At 40.4% G+C, this 19,450-nt stretch overlaps 1 long non-coding RNA gene across 1 annotated transcript; it reads left to right on the top strand.

The window, feature by feature from the left end:
• Positions 1-1,611: 1,611 nt before the first annotated feature.
• On the top strand, positions 1,612-19,044 carry LOC123619775 (uncharacterized). Its single transcript, XR_006728443.2, has 3 exons — positions 1,612-1,929; positions 8,540-8,594; positions 10,172-19,044. It is a non-coding gene; the product is annotated as an uncharacterized LOC123619775 (long non-coding RNA).
• The last annotated feature ends 406 nt before the right edge of the window (positions 19,045-19,450 follow it).

Here is a 19,450-nt window from a genome sequence, read left to right as displayed (position 1 = left end):
CTCGAGTGTGACTCAAGAGTACGCACAGCTGAGTATATATCAGAATTTATGCATGAACTTCAGAATTAAAATGCTGACTACTCAGCTGAGAAATAAATGTCATTCAGATGGAGGCTCTAAACTGTTGTTTCCCTCCGTGCATTTGCGTAGACTTAAACTAGGTGATCCATTTGGTAGGTAGGTGTTCTGGCTTAGGCCAACATTATAGACTAAATAACTCAGTTTATGCTAACCAGAAATGCTATGAAAAGCTGCCTGCTGTGCTGTAGTTGATAATCAGCTCTGTGCTTGGAGCAGTGAGTAAGCCAGTGAGTAACCGTCATCAATCCAGACAGACCCAGCACACGGTCCCTATTCTTCTGGAGATGAACATCTCCTAAGCCATGGCAGTTTTGACTTCGTAGGAGTAGGCATAAGGGCTAACGTCCTGGGGTATGAGAGGCAAATCATTAGTCTGAATCCAGTGGTTCTCAATCCTGGCTGCACGTAGACTCACCCGGGAGCTTTTCAAAAATACCTGTGCCTGGACCCCAACCTAAACAAATTAAATCAGAAGCTCTGTGTGTGAAGCCATGAGGAAGCTTCCTCAAGTGATGTCACTGTGCATCCATGATTGAGAACCATCAGAAGTAAACATCTATTCTCTGTATGCATATGAAGCAAAGAGCACATTATCCTCAGTACCTCCATCTGCCATACTGTAGTGGACACTGTAGCAAGTATCCACTTCCTAAGGGAAATGTCCTCTCATAAAGAACCTACTTTATATATACTATCCATAAATCCAAGCAAGAGAGCTGAATGCTCTGTGCCCTGCATCTTATAAACCCCTGTCTGGCCTTTCTTAAAGGGAAGAAGAGTCCATGGGGCCAGAGATATTCCCCCTCCTACACACTCTCAGCCATGCTTTGGTTTCTCAGGACCCTGAAATTCCCTTTCCAGCCAGCCAGAGTCAATTTTCAGGATCTGTGTGAGGCCTCTTTCTTGGGTCTGGCCACCGGAGTGCAGGCACACCTCTAGGCCAAGGAGTGGCCGTGGGGGGCTGATGGTGGGAGTGTCATGGGAACTTGGACACAGGAGGTGGAGTGTCCTACATGAGTCTGAGAGCCCACACACATTGCAGTCTGGAGCCAGAATGTGGAGAGAAGGGGGTGGATCTGGGACCAATTGGAGGGGGTTGGGCAGTGTGTTCCGGAATGAAAATCCAAGGTGCCAGAGAAATCTATATTTGAACCCAGCCCGTAGATTATCAATAAAAGTACGTTTATCATGGAGAGATGATAGAACATATTCTGTTTTACCTATGTATTTTCAAGCTTTTATCCTAACTTTTAAGTATTTCAGCATATGGCATATAGGCCTCCATTTTTACACCTACACTGGGCCCTTGTGTGTTAAAGGCCAGCGCGAAGGATGCATCTTTGCCCCACTTCCCAACAAGATGTTTTCTTATTGGAAATCAGCAGCCATGGAAGCTTTCCAAGTCTGTTTAAATGCAATGAGAATGTGGTCCATCAAAAATGCTGTCTGGTTTTATTGCCCACGAGAGGTTTTTAACTCTGGCAGTCTCACCAGATTCGTCTGTTCTCATTGTCCCTTCAGCTCCCCAGCCAGACCCTAATGGGGTAATGAGTCTGTGCCTGTGAGATGCGAGGGAGGGGCCGAGGGGAGTGAAAACCAGCACATCACCCAGTATGGAGCTGAATGACAGGAGTGCTCTGCCCCTCGGACTTCACTTTCAATTCACTTCATTTGGGGTTTGTTTTTTTGTTTTGTTTTGGTTTGGTTTGGTTTTTGGCAGTGGAAAGAAAAGGAATGGTCTCTGCTTTTCCTCTTATAAAACCTGGAGCATGATGACTCCTCTGGCTCCACAGGAACACTGTCAGGAAGATCTCACAGAACAGGCACTGTTTATAGCCTACACATGAAGTACGTAAGTAATCACCCCCACCCCCATTTGTTAATCTGGCAGGATTTACTAGAGCTTTAGAAGGGAAACGTGGCCATGCTTTAAGAGAAGCTACAATAGGAAAGTTGTGGGAGTTGGGCAGAGGAGGCCGAGGGCAGAATTCAATTTGCACTTTATAAATCTGGCACCAGTGTGTGTGAACTGCTTCATGAACTGGCCTAGATTCGGCAAGGAAGAAACTTAGAGCAAACCAAGAGTTATTCTAAAATCAGTGCTGCCAGCGAATGAACCATGAACCAGCAGGGGTAGGAAACTCTGGAATCTAGGAAAATTCTATGGAGACCACTGAAAGAGACTGCAGCTGCCAAGGCAGCCTGTGGATACTGCGCACCAAGGGGGCGGTTTGGCCCCACAAGGAATACAAGTCCCTGAGCCCAAGCTTCTATGGAACGTGGCACCGGCACTGGGACAGCACTGGGGGCGGAGGGCGGGGAGAGGAGAGGGAATAGGGAGGGCCCTCCAGGGCTAAGGTGGCCCCCGAGATGCTGCTGGGATTTCAGTGAGAACAGGCAGGCAGGAAGGAGGCGGTGTGGGAAGTCGACCTCACACAGATGTTAGCATAAAAGAGCCTGTTTACTGGGTGATTAGTATCCTGAAATAAAAGGTTCAGGTTTCATCTGCTTCAGGAAGAATGGTTATTTTCTCCACAGTGTGGCCTTTGCTGGGCGCTGAGAATGTGTTGTGCTAATTGCCTTCCCAGGTGCTTCTCTCAGGAAGGTGGGAGTCCAGATTCAGGTCGGGTTATCCCCCTGGTGCCATAATATGTGGGAACTGGGGGGCTTGTCTGCCTTTATGTAATGAGGAAGGGGCTGAGTCACAGAGGAGTTATCTGTCAGCCAGTCTCCCCTCAGGGTCTGTGTTTACCAGGCATGTGTCACTACAGGAAGGTCACCAACAACGCCAACTTCCTCCCATGCCACTGGGGGGAGATGGACTAGCTTAGAGCTTCTTGGTGGCAGGGAGGAATTTCTTTTCATCAAAAATGGACCTACCCATGGCCATAGAATCCCAAGTGTGCATACTGTGGAAAGATGACTCTCTTTATGCCTCAAAATTTGGAATCACTAGGTTATTGAATTATTCTACCATATCCCTCAGAGAAGCATGAAGCAAGAGGTCATTCACATAGTGGAAAGGACGTGAATTGTAAACAAGCAGAGCCCTGTTTGAATGCTTGTTCTTTGACTTCTAGCAGTGTGACCTTGGATAAATTATTTAAGCCTCTTGCATCCCAATTTCCCAATGTATAAAATAGAGTTAATAATATCTACATCATAGAACTATTAGGCTGATTAAATTAAATAACTCCTGCTAGACACTCATTATAAGGCAGCTTTTATTAACAGGAAATGTGCTTTTCAACGGAGCCAGTCCCTCCCTATTGCAAACTTTGGAGCTCAGCAGGTGCTTCGGGACGATTCCACTTAGAGCTACCACGCTGCCTTCTGCTCTCCAAAGGAGGAACTCTAGATGCTCCCACTGCAAATATTATTGTCTGGATAACAGTTCCAGAGGAAATGATTTTAGAAAACAATCTCAGGAGCTCCTTTCCTTCCTCTCCTTCCTGCCATCCCACCCCACCTCCATGTTGCCACGCAGTGTGGTAAGAAACTGAGTCTGGAGAAAGGAGAAAGGATCTGGGATGTGGTTCTTCTGGGAAGTAGTGATGGGAAAAGGCAGTTGAAGGCCATGACCTTGAAAAGACATCAGAGGCCATCCTAGGGAGCCCCCTCATTTTGTTACCGAATTGGTCAACTGGACCCTTGCTGGGGTCCTAGCCCAGGTGGAGACCCCTTGTCTCAGCCAGGGAGGTTCTTTTTCCAAATGAATTTGCACAGAAAATAATGGAATTAATGCTAAGACTGGGACAGCACCAGCTTTATTCAATGGCCAAAGAAAGGAGAAGCAGGAGCTTAGTTCTTGAATCAACTTCTCAACCCAATTAGGCCGATTTGGGCAGAGACACCAAGTATAGAGAAGGGTTGAGGTAAAAGGGAGGGAACTGGAAAGAGTGGGAGGAGTATTCACAACTTATCGGAGAACAGGGGTGTGGTTTGGACCAGGAACTAATGCAACTCTCCTTTTCAGTTTTTGTGTGGGTTTTTGGGGTTGTTGTCATGGCAATTTCCAGCTGTCATGGCACTGGTGAGTGTGTCATTTAGCATGCTAATGTATTCCAATGAGCGTAAAATGTAGCTAAAGGTCAACTAGAAGTCAAATCCTCCACCATTTTGGGCCTCGTTGGTTCCAACCAGTTCTTGTTTTTTGTAGCTTCATCCTAAAACTTCGATAAGAGTAATTGGTTTCCATTTGAGGGAGGGGCAGGGGTATGATTCTGGGGCAACAGCCATGGTAATAGTTTCACTCTGAGGTTGAATAGCTATATAGTTGCTGAGGGCTGCTCTGAGACTAGTGCTCTGACCAGCTTCAAGGCTGCCCTGAAGGCAGGCCAGCAAAGGGGCTCTTTCCACATCTAAGTCCTAAGTATGGACCAGCACCCCAACTTTTATTTGCATTTGTGCACTACCCTCTGTGCAGTGTGTCTCAACTGGTGATGCATCCTGTCCTCTCTCCACCCCTTCACAACTGTTTTCTGCATGTTGGATGCTGTATCTATGCCACCGTATAAAGCCTGTCATTATCATTAGGCCCAGATATCACTGACATAAGCACTGGTGTTTTTAAAACATCTTAATGCTACAATAACTGATATTACATCTTGGCATGACTCTTCTACCTGATCTCATCCAGAACTTCTCAGACTTGCATGAATATACCTGCACTCAATGCTGAACATGTGTTCTGAGTGTGTAATGACAGGTCCATGGAAAGGGAAAGGAGGGAGTGTATTTGTGGACGGGCTTAGACAGATAGAATAGACTGCTTAGAACTGGAAATGAAAATGGATAGCTTAGAATTGCGCAAGCATTCCAGATCTCATCACGGCAACAAGGAATTTTTACCAGTTCTTTATCTCATCATCCAGCTTAGGGATCTGCCAGAAATTCCTATACATGGACTAGAGACATCCTTCATTCTCCCTTTCCAGGACTGACTTCACACTTTGCAAACATGAGACCTTGGTTTGTAATGGCAGAAATGAATGCTAATGGCCCTACTCTGAACAGATTTTAAGTTTACAAAGCATGTTGTTGGAGGAGCCTGGGACCGGGGAAGAAGAGCAGGGTAAGCAGGACTGTGTGGCTCTTCTGCCTGGGCCCAGGGGGAAGGGTGACCATTCTCAACACAGGACACACGTTGTTTTTTGAAAGCCTTGGTTGACAAGCACATAAGCACCATCTAACTCCTTAATCCAGTCTCTAAAAGCAACTAGAGCATCCATCATCATTGTTCAGAACAAACAGAAAGCAGAACCAACAAACACATATTAATCCTTTACTTCTATGGGCATCGTGCTCTGCAAAGGATAAAAGAGCCTCTTAAGCAATGAGTCACAGGAATGAGGAAGAGAACAACCAGGTGGTCTCGGTGATGGCTGGGACGAGAGCGAGAGCTAGAATAGGAGCCTGAGGCAGGACTCCCACACATCTTCAGCCTGGCGGCCCTGCCCTAAGTCTCAGCTGGACTAAGAGGTCCCTCACACAGCCTTTGGGCAAGTTATATGTAGCATGATGGTTTACAACATGTTCATAAGGCCACAGAGCCACATGAAGGGTGGGGTCCATTAGTTTGGCAACTAATTGTCACTAATGTATAAAGGCCACCAAAATATCACAGGATCAGTGTGAATTGATCCCATTTCCAGTGCCTTTGAGAGAAAAAAAAACATTCCTTACTAAGATAAAACTATTATAGTTGAGTATCTTGGGAAAATGGCATGATGGTCTTCAACTGAAGATCACGGGGAGCTGAATTTTCACAATGAAAATGTTCAGCCCAGTGCTCTTTATGGGAATGCTTTATTTTATTATCTAAAATTTAAACACTTTACCATGCCATCAACAAATTGAGGCTTGGAAAAAGTGCAGAAGAAAGTAGTCAAACAAAACAAAACAAAAAACACAGAATAACAGGGAAAACTTTACCAAATTTTTTTAGCAGAATGTTCTTATTGAGCACTAAAAGGTAACTGGTTAAGAACCTGGTTTGTATGCAATATTTAAGAAAAGAGAATTCATTTCTCTGCATTCCCACTAAGATGAGAATTGGGCTAATATTTTTAAAATATCCATTTGATATTAAATCATGCATTATCCCAATTTGCCTATAAGTCTAGCCCCTGGTGGTATTTTCTCAAAAAAATTTTTTTTTCTAGAATAAATAACTAAAGATCTACTGAAGTTGTTCATGGGCCAAATATAGCAGAACCACTGTCCTAGAGACAATCAAGGGAGACTTCCTCTGGGGAGTACCTACTGATGAAAAATAATAGACTGAAGAGCTGAACATATTCCAGTTTTCATGGTGGTCTTAATTACTAAATCCATTTGATTATGTGGTTAATCAAATTGACTGTGGATTAGTTTAAATGGCTGGAGGGGAAAGCACATTGATCCTTTTTTTTAGATGGTAGGTTATGTCAAATAAACATGGTTTTTCCTAAATATCTCTAGCGAATGAGATTTATTATTGTTCTTTGGTAAACTTTTCCAATGATCAAATGTCTTAAAATCCAAATATTATTTTGCACATCTAACCAAAACTTTCTTGGTATAAACCTACTTTCTGTTCAAGATCATTTTCAAAATATAGATGTCCTCCTCTCAGCTTCATTTTCCACCCTGAAGAAAATTACCCATTTCATTCAGCATAAAATTCAAACTCCTTAATGTTGCCGAAAACACTCATTGATAATCTCACTACTCCCCTTTTCTTTTCACCTCTCTGATCTCTTCTCCTCCCACTCCCAATCTGCCCTTGCCTGCTCTGTTTTAGGCACACTGGCCTCATAGCTTTAAAAACACTAGACACATACCTACCCCAGGGCCTTTGCACTTGCTCTTTATTCTGTCTAAAGCCATTGTTCCCGGATTCCAGCCTAGCATGTTTCCTCACATCATTCAGGTTTCTGTGAAATGTCCCCTGACCAAAGAGGCCTTTCCTGATGTCTCTATATAAAAAAGCCACTCTACAATTTTACAATTCCACAAATTTCTTCATTTACTGTGCCTTTTTCTTTTGAATATTCTTTCAGTCAAATATTTATATATCTATTGTATGTCTCCACTGTAGGTGATAGGTTTGTAAGATCAGGGTACTTGTTTTTAATTCACTGGTATATCCTCTACACCATTAATAGGTCCTTTGTAAGTAGTATTGAACATCTCTATGTGACAGACACTGAGATGTACCACAATCAAAGATGTACAAGAAGGATGTGGGATCAGCCTTTCCCAGTGTGAGGAGGGTAGGGTGTCAGAACTCTGTGACCCTTTCTTTCTCTTTTGTTCTCCAGTAAAGCAAAAATAACAGCATAAACCAGTTTCTTCCAGAGCCCTTTAAATCTTTTTTTTCAATATGCAATTGTCCTATTTGATTGCTTTCACAATTCTGAATGGTCTTCCCTTTATCTTTAGAGACTAATTTCTTTCATTTATAAAAAAAAATTCAACAGATTGAATTTTCTCTTAAACAAAAGATTGATTTCATGGTTGCAAAAAGGCATGACATGTTTTGGGAATTAGTTGTTTTTGACTCTTGCATATAACTTGAAGTCACAGGTTTCAGCAAGATTAATTATGGACAAACTCAAGCAATTTTAGAGGCTCAGATTTGGTTAGGCTCAGGAAAAATACCAGGAGATATTTATCATTTGTGCATTTGGGCAGAATGCCCACTATGAATGAAAGCACTATGCAGATGGCAGCTCGCCCATCTTAGTCATCACTGCCCCAGTCCCCCGGTACCTCTCACAGTGCAAAGTAGTGGTGAACCATTAGTGAACAATGCTCTGTGTTGGCTTCAGTGTGCTCAGTCAGTGCTCCTGCCTTCCTCCTGACGTTCTTGGATATTTTGATTTGCTTAAGTCTTGGGTTGTGTTTTCACCTCCCACTCCTACAGAAAGATGCTATCTTTCTCAAAAGAAGTTGAAATGATATCTTTCAAAGTAGCACTTTGATTGTGAACACAAAGTGAGCACCCCACATCTAACTTCTCAGTATTTCTACTTCTCTTCCCACCAAAGTAAACACCTCCAGACTTTGAAACAGATGATGGAGCGAACTCATTCTGTGTACCCATACAAATAGTTTGGGCTTAGTTTGAGACTTTGACCAATATTTAGGACAGTTCCTATGTTGTCAAACATGTTTAGCCATCCCCAAGGGGAGCCCTATTACACTGCTTCCTACAGAGCACGGAGAGAGGGAGAAGGTTGGCGACTTATGCATGGGAAACAGGAGAAAGGCCTTTCTCTTACCTCTGGGGATTGTCGATGGTTGCTATGGAAGATTACACTGGAACAAAGATTGCATTGCTGGCCCGTGTAGTTTATGCTCTACTTGTACTACATGATTATAGACTAGTTCTATTGTCTTGGTGGACAATAGAGGGTTTTATTTCAGCATTATGTACAGAATGCCTGCATGGTCTCTTTCTTCCCTCCTCCAGATGCAGGAAGATATTTGGGATCAGATTTCTGAAGGAGCCATGTCAAAATGAGGAGGTATAAAATTTCCTTTTTTTCCTTCTTCCTCCATGTCAGCTTTCAAAATCCAATAATTCTGTTGTTTGTGAAGGAAGAGTAAACCATAGCACATCACAGTACAGCCTTCTTGGGCAACTCTGTACAAATAAAAATGAATGATAAAATAGGATCTCAAAAGGATGATTTCCATTTCAAACACTGAAGGGTAGGTCTCTAAGCAGTTTAAGGAAAAAAATGGTTTAAGGCATAAATACTCAGAAAACTCCCCCTTTTAGGTAAAATCTCTTAGTTTTCTTCCCTCTCCCTATTCCTGCTTCTTCAGATACATATGCCAAATCAGAAGTTTTATATTCCCAAAAGGATACACATCTACAATAATTGCTTCAATTAAATCACTGTTTGCTGGTGTTATTTGGTGGGATGTATATTCAGTAATGTTGTCAAAACGTGTATTTAACTAAAGTTTATGCTCTATCTGAATCCATGATTTTCTCCTCCCATTGATGAGCCAAAAATAATCCTTAAATAGATAGTCCCATGCAGGCAGCTAGTAGATTAGGACATATTCAACACACAGCCAAGTATTAACAAGTCATTTTTTCTTCTTCTTTTTTTTATAAATTTGACCAAGAAGATAAAAGTTATTCCAGATAATTCAGGACAACAATCCAATGTCATTGTCCTAAATTCCTAAATTATCCAAGCCAGCTTCAGCAATTAAGGACGGTTCCTTGTTAGAGGACAAGCCCTGGTCCTTCACACAGGCTCAACTGTAATTATCCCCTGGTAGTCTGTTTCATCAAAAGTCTGGCCTGGTCAAATCATTTCACTGTGAAGTAACTGCCACCTAAAGCCATCCTGACCTGTCTCTCGCTAAAGAAAATCGGTGTAATGGGAACACTGCTCTTGTGCCACCTTGTATACTAGTTTCTGTGCTACAGTTTCCCCATCTTCAGAACAGAAATGTTTCACCAGTCTCAGAGGGAGGGGCGAGGGTTGAACAGGCATGTCCATAAGTCCCCCTGCACTTGCAGAGTGTGGGGAGTGGAGGGTCGGGAAAGGAAGCATATTAGACTTAAGATGATAATCATTACCCATAATTTGATGCATGTCTTTTAAATCACTGACTGAATCCACTTCATAAGTAAATCATGGGCAAAGTAAGTTGCACATTTGCTGAAGGTTTAGCAGAAGCATAACTGATTTTATCGCTTCACTGGTCAACACAAAGTCAGTTCTCTGGAGAAATAAAATGGCGCTCCCACGTTACATATCTTCTCTCCCTTTTATTCATATTGTTGCCACCTCGTATCCAGCTCTTACCATGCCACACCTTGAGTGTTGCAATAATTTCCCAAGTGACCTTCTTCCCTCCTGTGGTTCATCCTGCAGATTGCCCTCAGTCATTTTCCTAAAGCACAGCGAAGTGACCCAGCTCAGACTTAAAATCTGACTGTCCCTTCACTGCCTAGAATTAAGACCAAACCACTTAGCCTTAAAATCTGGCTCCCAACTTTTCTTCCAGTCTCCAGCCCTACTGTGCCTCAAGGGTGAACTCTAAACACAATCTATTTTGGACTCTTTTCTGATCACAGGTATCAGGGACCTGCTGGTGTCCATGTTGCTGCTTATGCTGCAGATTCTTAGTCCAGCACTGCCCTCCAGTCTCTATCACAAGGAAGTCTACACATTGGCTCCAAATATCATTTCCACTACAGCTGGAATCCCTTCTATTTCAGATTCTGGAGCACACAGTCTTCATCATATGTATGGCCTATCATCACTGCCAGGAATATTACATATGTAAGTGTTAGCCCTCCCACCAGATGCAACCCAGTGGGAGGCAGAAGTCAGACCTTGTGTGGCACAGTATCTGACACAGTGTATTCTGGAAGAAGAAAGATGATATTGATTGGATATTCACTGAGTGAATGAACTGATAAAATCAACAAAAATAAGAATAGAGCTATAAGAAAAAACAGAGGAAGGACCATAATTTTGAAAAAGAATGGAAAGTAATTCTATCTGTCAACAAGATAACTAACATAGACTGTGAACAAATCATGCTACAAGCCATTTCTTATGAAAGTTCCAAGGGGAAGATGATGCTAGGACCAGATGATCACAAGGCTCCTCCCTGACTTAGGACTAAATACTCTCAACCTAACACCATGCTTTTTCAGGTCAAGGCAAATGAATCTTTGCCATTGATGGATGCTCCAGTATTTCAGAAATGGACTGGTCATTTGCATCATCAAATACCTCGTAGTTAAAGCATGGTCAGTTCACAATGATGATTCAGTCCACAAGATAGTGCATGTTGGATAATTAATGCCATTAACACTGTGTCTGAAAGCATTTGCAAAGATAGTGTTTTCACTAGCCCTTAAATACCTTGGCAAGGAAAACCATAAAGGTTAATAAATCAATGACTGAAAAGAGTGGAAGTGAGACAATATCACAAATATTAGAGGGATTTTGAATAACCTAATGGATTACCCTACCCTATATTTTGAAATTTTTTCTATGGGAAATAATCCACCAGAATGCATTGATATTATAAAGCCTTTTCTCTCACACAATAAAAAGTAACCACCATACAATCAGATTGCTAGTTATATACCACTTTGATGAAGTGAAGTGACTTACATATGGTATGCATACATTGTTCTTTTATATCAAAAGTCCTGGCATTACACTAATCTCAGATATGTCCTGTCTTCCAAGTATGAAATGATAGACACGTTTCTGGATCTACATGTGCTTTCCCATAAATGCCATTTTCAGAAACATATAACATAGCTTCATAGCCCAAGGAATGAAAAGCATTTGAAACTAGCAGACTGTTTTCCACCTTGTGTTTCAGCTCATTTACACTGGGGAGTCCTGCTGATCACCTGTCTGTTGGCTTCACTGACTTTGATGACTTATGTATAAATGTAAGTGAGAGGCTGGCTGAGTGGTATGATTTTAAGGGTGAATGCCAAAATTCCACAAAGGAAGCTTCCTCCTTATCTTTCAAGTCTTTGCTTCTTTTAAGATTGCAAATAAGTCCAAAGAACAAACTTTTCAAATTCTTCTCAATTATTTGTAGATAGATGCTGGTGGAAGATCTGAGAACTTAAGGCGGTTTCTTTTGTATAGCACAGGGAACTATATTCAATATCTTGTAGTAACTTATAATGAAAAAGAATATGAAAACAAATAGATGCATGTATATGTATGACTGAAACATTATGCTGTACATCAGAAACTGACACAACATTGTAAACTGACTATACTTCAGTTTAAAAAGAAGATAACCCTATTCCTGATAAAACCATAGTTACAGACAGCAAACTAAATTATGGAAAGACACTGAGGAAAGATTTTTCAAGCACTGAAATTATTATTATTGGGAAGACCATGTAATTTATCATTCAAATGAGGATACAAAAGGGGGCCCCATTTATAATTATATCAGGATGACAGGAAGACAGGCAAGCTAGAATGTATGGTTATCCCATTTATAACTCTATTTTTGGCCATGAATGACTATTATTATCTTTCTGGTGTGTTGGATAATTAATTTTCATCTTTAATTGTCCTTGAAAATTGAATGATTGATTCCATAGCTACTAAGGTCTACAAATGGCATTTGTTTTCTAATTCCTGATCTAGTTGGCAGCCATATAGTGAATGCTTAGTTAACCTAATAAACCCTTGGCTGACAGCCGACCTTGGGATGAGGAGTGGCAGGAGCCCAGGGGTGCAAATATAGTTAGAAGGCTCTCCGACAGGAAGTCAATTCTTTCACACAGGATAGAGATCACTCATGGAGGACTTTGAGACAGGAAGGATCTGGAAAGAAGACTGAGCCCTTGCAGGAGAAAAGGAAACCTTTTGAGGCTCTGAAGGAAAATGTTGAGTAAGAGAGAATGAAGAAAAGAAAAGTTCTTAACATCTCTGTTACAAAGGGAGTGAATGGCTCATTTATTTTACAAAGATATGCTATAGTTTTAATTCCAGGTTTCCTTAAATTGCATTAGATTGACTCTATCACATCAAGCTATGGTTACACTTCTCCTTTTGCTACTTAGAAAGTAAAGGCGGGGAGGGTATAGCTCAGTGGTAGAGCACATGCTTAGCATGCACCAGGTCCTAGGTTCAACCCCCAGTACCTTCATTTAAAAAAAAGAGAGACAGAGATAATAAAGATTCTATGTGACTCCATCCTCCTTAAGTAAAGACCCTCAGAGCCCAAGGATGGGACCTGTCACTGGGAACAGACTCTACATCACCTGAAACAGTTCTTTGGCCTGTTTTGATGCTGTTCCCTCCACATAGAAAATAGAGAGGATCGCTTAGAAAGTTCTAAGGTTTAATCTCCTGAGCTAATTTAACAACCACCACAAAAGTGGTGCTGAGAATGCTGCATGGATTTCAATATAAAGACCTGCATATGCTTTCAATTCTGTGCTATGGTTTTGTCAAAAAAGCAGAGGTTGCATTTTAATGGGATCACATAAGCATACCAGGCCCAGATTTTCCTAAATTGCACTTACTAAATGGAATTCCTTTACCAAAGCACAGACCCATTTTTTTCTCTCCAAGGGGCATACTATTTTAGTTATCCAGTGAAACTCAATTCTGGACAGCTCAAGGTTGAGCAAAAGCTGTAATAAATTCACATTTAAACACTTCCATTTATTTATCAGGAGATTTAACATTATTTGATCCTATATAGTCTGTTTTAATAGACCAGAATACATATAGCTATGGAAGGTAATCCCTAAGCCTTGTCACCTACTTATTCTCTGTTTATCAGTTCACTGGTTGGGAACATAATTGTTACAGTACTACTTGCTGAGTAAAACAGATGAATAGTTTGCTGCTAGATTTGAACGTGGAAAAGACTGACAGTGACTTTCTCACATTTCTCTTCTCCATCTCTTCCACCCCTGTCAAAAAATGTCAGCTTTCTTTGGGGTTTCTAAATGTGTTTTTCAGAAACTCCGAATCAACTTCATTTTGAAATCTTTAAAATGCCAGCAGTGAGCGTTTCCCTGTGTGCGGCGTTGAGCCGAGCAGCCCAGGTTGTCATGGTGAAATGGGTCAGCACTGTTTGCCAGGCAACTCGTGAAACTGCAAGCAGGCTGCTGGCCCAGTGGTAGCCACGCAGGCCAGAGCAGTCCTGGTCTATAGCTGAATCTAGGTCACCAGGATTCTTTGATGCTGCAGCTGTCGGCGTGGGACTTCCATCTCCAGCAGGCTTCACAGAGCTCTCCGGCACACCGGGCATCCCCTGGAGCTGTAAACATTGTCGTGCTGCTGGATCCTCTCCTTCTGGCCATGTGTTAAGCTTCACATTTAATTGAGGGTTCCTAGCCATGGGAGCTGAAAACATTCTTCATGACTCTGTGTGTGTGTGTGTGTGTGTGTGTGTGTGTGTGTGTGTGTGTGTGTGTGCGCGCGCGCGCGCGCGTGCCTAAGACCCAGAGAGACGGATCTTGCTCTGGAGCCCGCGTGCTGAAACTGCCCCCATTTAAATGCATTTTTCTGCAGAATGAGCCAAATATTAATATCACATTCCTCTGTTAATGTAAACACCAGCAGCGAGATTTGGCAGCTCATAAAAAGAGGAAGAACTTGAGGTTTTCTCCATTCACAGCATGTGCATTTTTCCCCCCTTGGTACCATTTAAGTTAACATCACGTGTACAGTGTGCCTGAAAGGGTAGGAATTCAGTGAGATCAGAGGCGAGCAGAGAGAGCAGAGGCCTCAGCACCGATGTACCCTTCACTGTTTAACAGAGCTCCTGTTACTAGGAAAACTCCAAATTGTCCTTCTATGCTGGAGCTGTAAATTATACATTTGTGCCCATTTATTTGACATTACCTTTTAAATAATCATTATCCTTTCCTGTTCTATTTAAAAGCAATGATCTGAATTTTAGTATAGACAAGCAATCTTCTGTAGCATTTATATTTTCATGATTCCTTTCCTCTTTAGATGGTTTTCCCAGTTTTGATACATTTTGTAATTGGAGAGCAAGCATTTTTAAAATGGCTTGTCCAAACATGAGTTAGGATTTCCAAATTTTCAGGCTAATTGCCAAATGCACCCACCTACACACACACACACACACACACACACACCCCCCCCGTTAGTATGTCACTTGCTGCTACCTCATTTGCACTGTATAAAAATCTGAAAACAAAGGATCTTTTCTCAATATGACTAAGGAGAAAAAATAAACAGTAAGTATGTGAGGTAGGAGGATTTATATTTATCTATCTCTTTTCCATAAACAGAAAGATAAACAAAAGGAGATACAGTTTAAAGCCCCAGATATCAAGACACTGGAAAAGATGAAGCAGGCAATACATGATGGAATGGCGGCCACACAGAAGGATTAAACTTGAAAAGAATGAATTAACCCTCTGAAAGCAGAGAAGAAGAAAGTAAGAATGGTTACTGTTAGGTATTGAATTGTGTCCCCCCCCACAAATTCATATGGAAGCCCTAACCCCTACTACGTCAGAATGAGACTATATTTGGAGATAAGGCCTTTAATGAGGCAATTAAGGTTAAATTAGGTCATATGGGTGGGCCCTAATCAAACAGGACTAGTGACCTTAGAAGAAGAGGGAGAGATCCCAGGTTTAGATGCACAGAGGAAAGGCCGTGAGAGGACACAGTGAGAAGGTAGCCATCTGCAAGCTGAGGGAAGGGCCTTAGGAGAAACTAAACCTACCAACACCTTGATCCCGAGTTCTAGTCTCTAAAGCCACGAGAAAATAAATTCCTGTTGTTTAAGCTGCCTAGTTTATGGCATGTTGCGATGGCAGCCCTAGCTTACTAATAGCTACAATTGCAAGTAAGTTTGGAAGGTGGTGGACAGCAGTCATGCACGTGTTTGCTCGAGTTAGGTATCTAAGTAATGAAAACAACCGTGATTGTAATCAGCATCTCTTACGTATATGGCAGCATGTGAAGTGCTTTCATGCACTGTTTCACTGCATCCTCACTGTAACACTAAGCGATGAACACTGTTAGTGCCCTTATTGCACAGATGAGAAGTGTGTGTGTGTGTATGTGTGTAGAAGCAGACTAGGTAAAGAAGGCTGCAGGCAGATTCCCACTGTTCTTACAGAAAGCACTGGTACATTTTGTAAACAAATGTGTCTCAATTTGTTGTTCATCACGGGTCAATTTTTTATGGTATTGAAATGTTTGTTTTCCCACCGGGGATGAATAAACTAAGCAAAGCCTCAAAGACAGTCATTGATGATCCGTCAGAGGTAGGTAGTCTCCATCTAGACTTCATACTTCACCACCACCACACAACAGGCACATCTCCAACCACATGACCTTCCTGAAGTTCTTCAAGCAGAGAACGTATATTTCCACTCCCATCTCTCCTGTCAGGATGTACATCTTTCCTGCTTCCTCCTTGTATCTTATGTACCAATTCAAAGCCCAAGCGAGAGTCCAACTACCCACCAAAGCCCACTCATGCTCTCTGCTTCCTCTGTATCCTGGAGCATAATGCTCAGTATATTCCTTTAGCACCACCTGTATGTTGCTGAAATTATCATGAATTATCTGCCAGGGGTTATGTTCTGTGTCCATATCTAGAGAAAAGGCTTCTTGAGGTTAGGGGCTAAATCACGGACTTCCTCCCCAGTATCTATTACCAGTCTAGTACATAAAGATACTTAACGTTATTTGACTGCAACTTCCAAAAATAAATTGCAGTCCAGACACTGTAAATAAACTTAAAATCTATGCAAACACCTCAATAAATAATCTGGGACATGTGATTTCAGCTGTGTCAAGAGTTTGGGCTGCCTTGCCCCCTTTGAGATTTTATATAGATGCGGTGCCCAGGGATGATGATACAAGGAAAAGTGGGGCACAAACCCAGTGGCCCTAGGCTGAGTTCTGAACTCTCCTGCATCCCCTACTCAAGTATCCCTACGCTACCCTTGCAGGCTTACTTCCAATACTCATCAGTTTCTCAGACAATTTGTTCTGCAGAAGAGGCAAAGTTTTAAAATCAGACACTTAATAACTGAGGAAACTTGAGCAAGTTAATGTCTCTGAACCTCAGTTTCCTATTTGCAAAGGGTTGATAATAATGCTTACTTATTCAATGTACGTTTAAGGCCACTTTCTGTCACTTCTTCCTATGCCAAATTTAAAAACAACAAGTACATCAACGATCAGTTGTCACTAGTAATTCAATTTCTCTGCATAGACCTTCAAAAAGGGCTCCATTTTTTATTAAAGATTTGATATTTAACATTTGATTAAAGACTTACTGTTTACAAAGGGCTTTTATGTGCCTTAACATTTGATCCTTATTAAAAGTTCCATAAAGGATCAAAGCAAGAATATTTACCATCTCAATTTTAGAGGAGAAAACAAAAATCACTTTAAGTCCCCTATAGAACAAGTTACTCAACTCAAACAAAGTGACTCAACTAAAAAGTCACAAAACTCAGACTTCAACAGCCCAAAGTATCAGGATCTTTCTGGAAAAGAGCAATAACCATCCAGACTGGGCTCTGAATCAGGGGACTGTTGTAAAAACAACACAGGGCATTTAGCATGTGTTCTCTAGACAATCATGACAAAGGTCTCTACCTCTTTTTCCTCCAATTATCCTCAGGTTCTGTTCTGTTCTAGGGGCACTGCCAGTGTAAGGGAGAAAACTGTCTCTTTCCTATTTCTCACAGTTTAAGAACATGTGGCATCTATCCAACTCTCTTCTATCTAAGACCCGGTGAAAAGGCTGGGAAAGACTGTGTGCATTACATAGTTGATTCAAATTATTTCACCTCGTTGTATCTCAGTTTTTGGCTGTAAATAGAGTAAATTTTTGTTTTGTGAGAAATAATTCATGAAAAAGCTAGCAGTATGTTCATTTTTAAGTTTGCAAACATAGTAATCTCAAAGTAATAATGCTAGAAATGATTTTCTAAATAAATTGAGGAACAAAAAATGGAAAATAAACCTTCAAAAGAATATCATATGCAACGGGCTCAAATGACATAAAATACTTAGGAATAAATTTAACAAAAGCTGTGCATCATCTTTATACAGAAAAAAATAAGACATTGCTAGGGAAATTTTTGAAGAATTAAATGATGGAAATATATATCATGTTCATGGAATGGAAAACTCAGTATTGTTCTCTGTTCTTACCGAATTAATCAACAGATATGATGTAGCCCCAATCAAAATCCCAGCAGTTTTTTTTTTTTTAAAGAAATCAACAAGCTGATTCTAAAAACGTGAATGGAAATGCAAAGGATCTAAGGGAAAAAATAATTTTGAAAGAGACAAACAGAATTGAAGAACTTACACTACTTGATATTAAGACTTACTATGAAGCTACAACAATCAAAATAGTGGAATAGAATAGAGAGTTTAGAAATAGACCCAAACATGAATGATCACCTTGTGGTAGAACAGAAGTAGCATTAAAAATAAAATAAAATTGATCGAATTGGACTTTATCAAAATTAAATCTTTCTGTTCTCTTCAAAAGAAAACATCAAGAAAATGGAGAGACAGATCAAGAAAAAATATTTGCAACGCATACAACTGATGAAGGAGTACAGCCAGAATATAAAATGCACTTTTTCAACTTGATAAGACAAATAATGCAATTTATTATGAAGGGCAAAAGACTTCAGTAGACTCTTTGCAAAGATATACTAATATCCAATAAGCATATGAAAAGATATTCAATGTTAGTCATTTGAGAAATGTACATTAAAACCACAATGTGACATCACTTCATACCCACTAGAATGGCTAAAATTAAAAAGACTGGAAATATGAAATATTGCCAAAGATGGGGAGCAACTGGAATTTTCATACATTGCTGATAAGAGTGTAAAATGACGCAACTACTTCAAAGAACAATTTGGAAGGTTATTACAGAGTTAAAAATATACTTACCAAACAGCACTATTTACAATAGCCAAGATATGGAAGCAACCTAAAAGTCCATCAATGAATGGATAAAGAAGATGTAGTGTGTGTTACTTATCCATTAAAAAATTTAATACCATTTGTAGCAGCATGGATGGACCTAGAGATTATCATACTAAGTGAAGTAAGCAAGATAAAGACAAATATCATATGATATCACTTATATGTAGAATCCAAAACAAAAAAAATGATACAAATGAACTTATTTACAAACTCAAAATAGACTCACAGACATAGAAAACAAACTTACGGTTACCAAAGGTGAAAGGGGGTGGTAGGGATAAATTGGGAATTTGGAATTAAGAGATACACACTACTACATATAAAATAAAAAAAACAAGGTCCTACTGTATAGCACAGGGAGCTACAGTCAATATCTATAGTAATAACCTACAATGGAAAAGAATATATATATGTATAACTGAATCACTTTGCTATACACCTGAAACATTGTAAATCAACTAAACTTCAATAAAAAATTGTTTAAAAGAAATTATTTTATATATGTACTTAACATATAACCTAGCAACTCCACTCCTAGGTATCTATACTCAAGAGAAATGAAAATATATGTGCACACAAAAGACTTGTACACAAACGTTCATAGCAGTTTTATTCACAATAGGCCAAACCAGGAGTCAATTCAATGTTTATCAGCAAGTGAATAAATAAATTGTGGTATAGCCATACAATGGAGCACCCTACTCAAAAATAAGAAAGAATGAATCACTGATACATATCACTGCAAGAATGAATCACACAGACATTATGCTGAGTGAAAAGAGATGACTCGAAGAAGTATATGGTATATGATTCTATTATATGAAATTACAGAACAGGCAAAATCAATTGATAATAACAGAAATCAGATCAGTGGTTTTCTAAAG

Source organism: Camelus bactrianus, chromosome 8 (genome assembly GCF_048773025.1).
Source record: "Camelus bactrianus isolate YW-2024 breed Bactrian camel chromosome 8, ASM4877302v1, whole genome shotgun sequence".
Lineage (NCBI taxonomy): Eukaryota > Metazoa > Chordata > Mammalia > Artiodactyla > Camelidae > Camelus > Camelus bactrianus.
The sequence above is the reverse complement of the archived record's forward strand: the minus strand, read 5'-3'. Positions and strand labels throughout refer to the sequence as shown.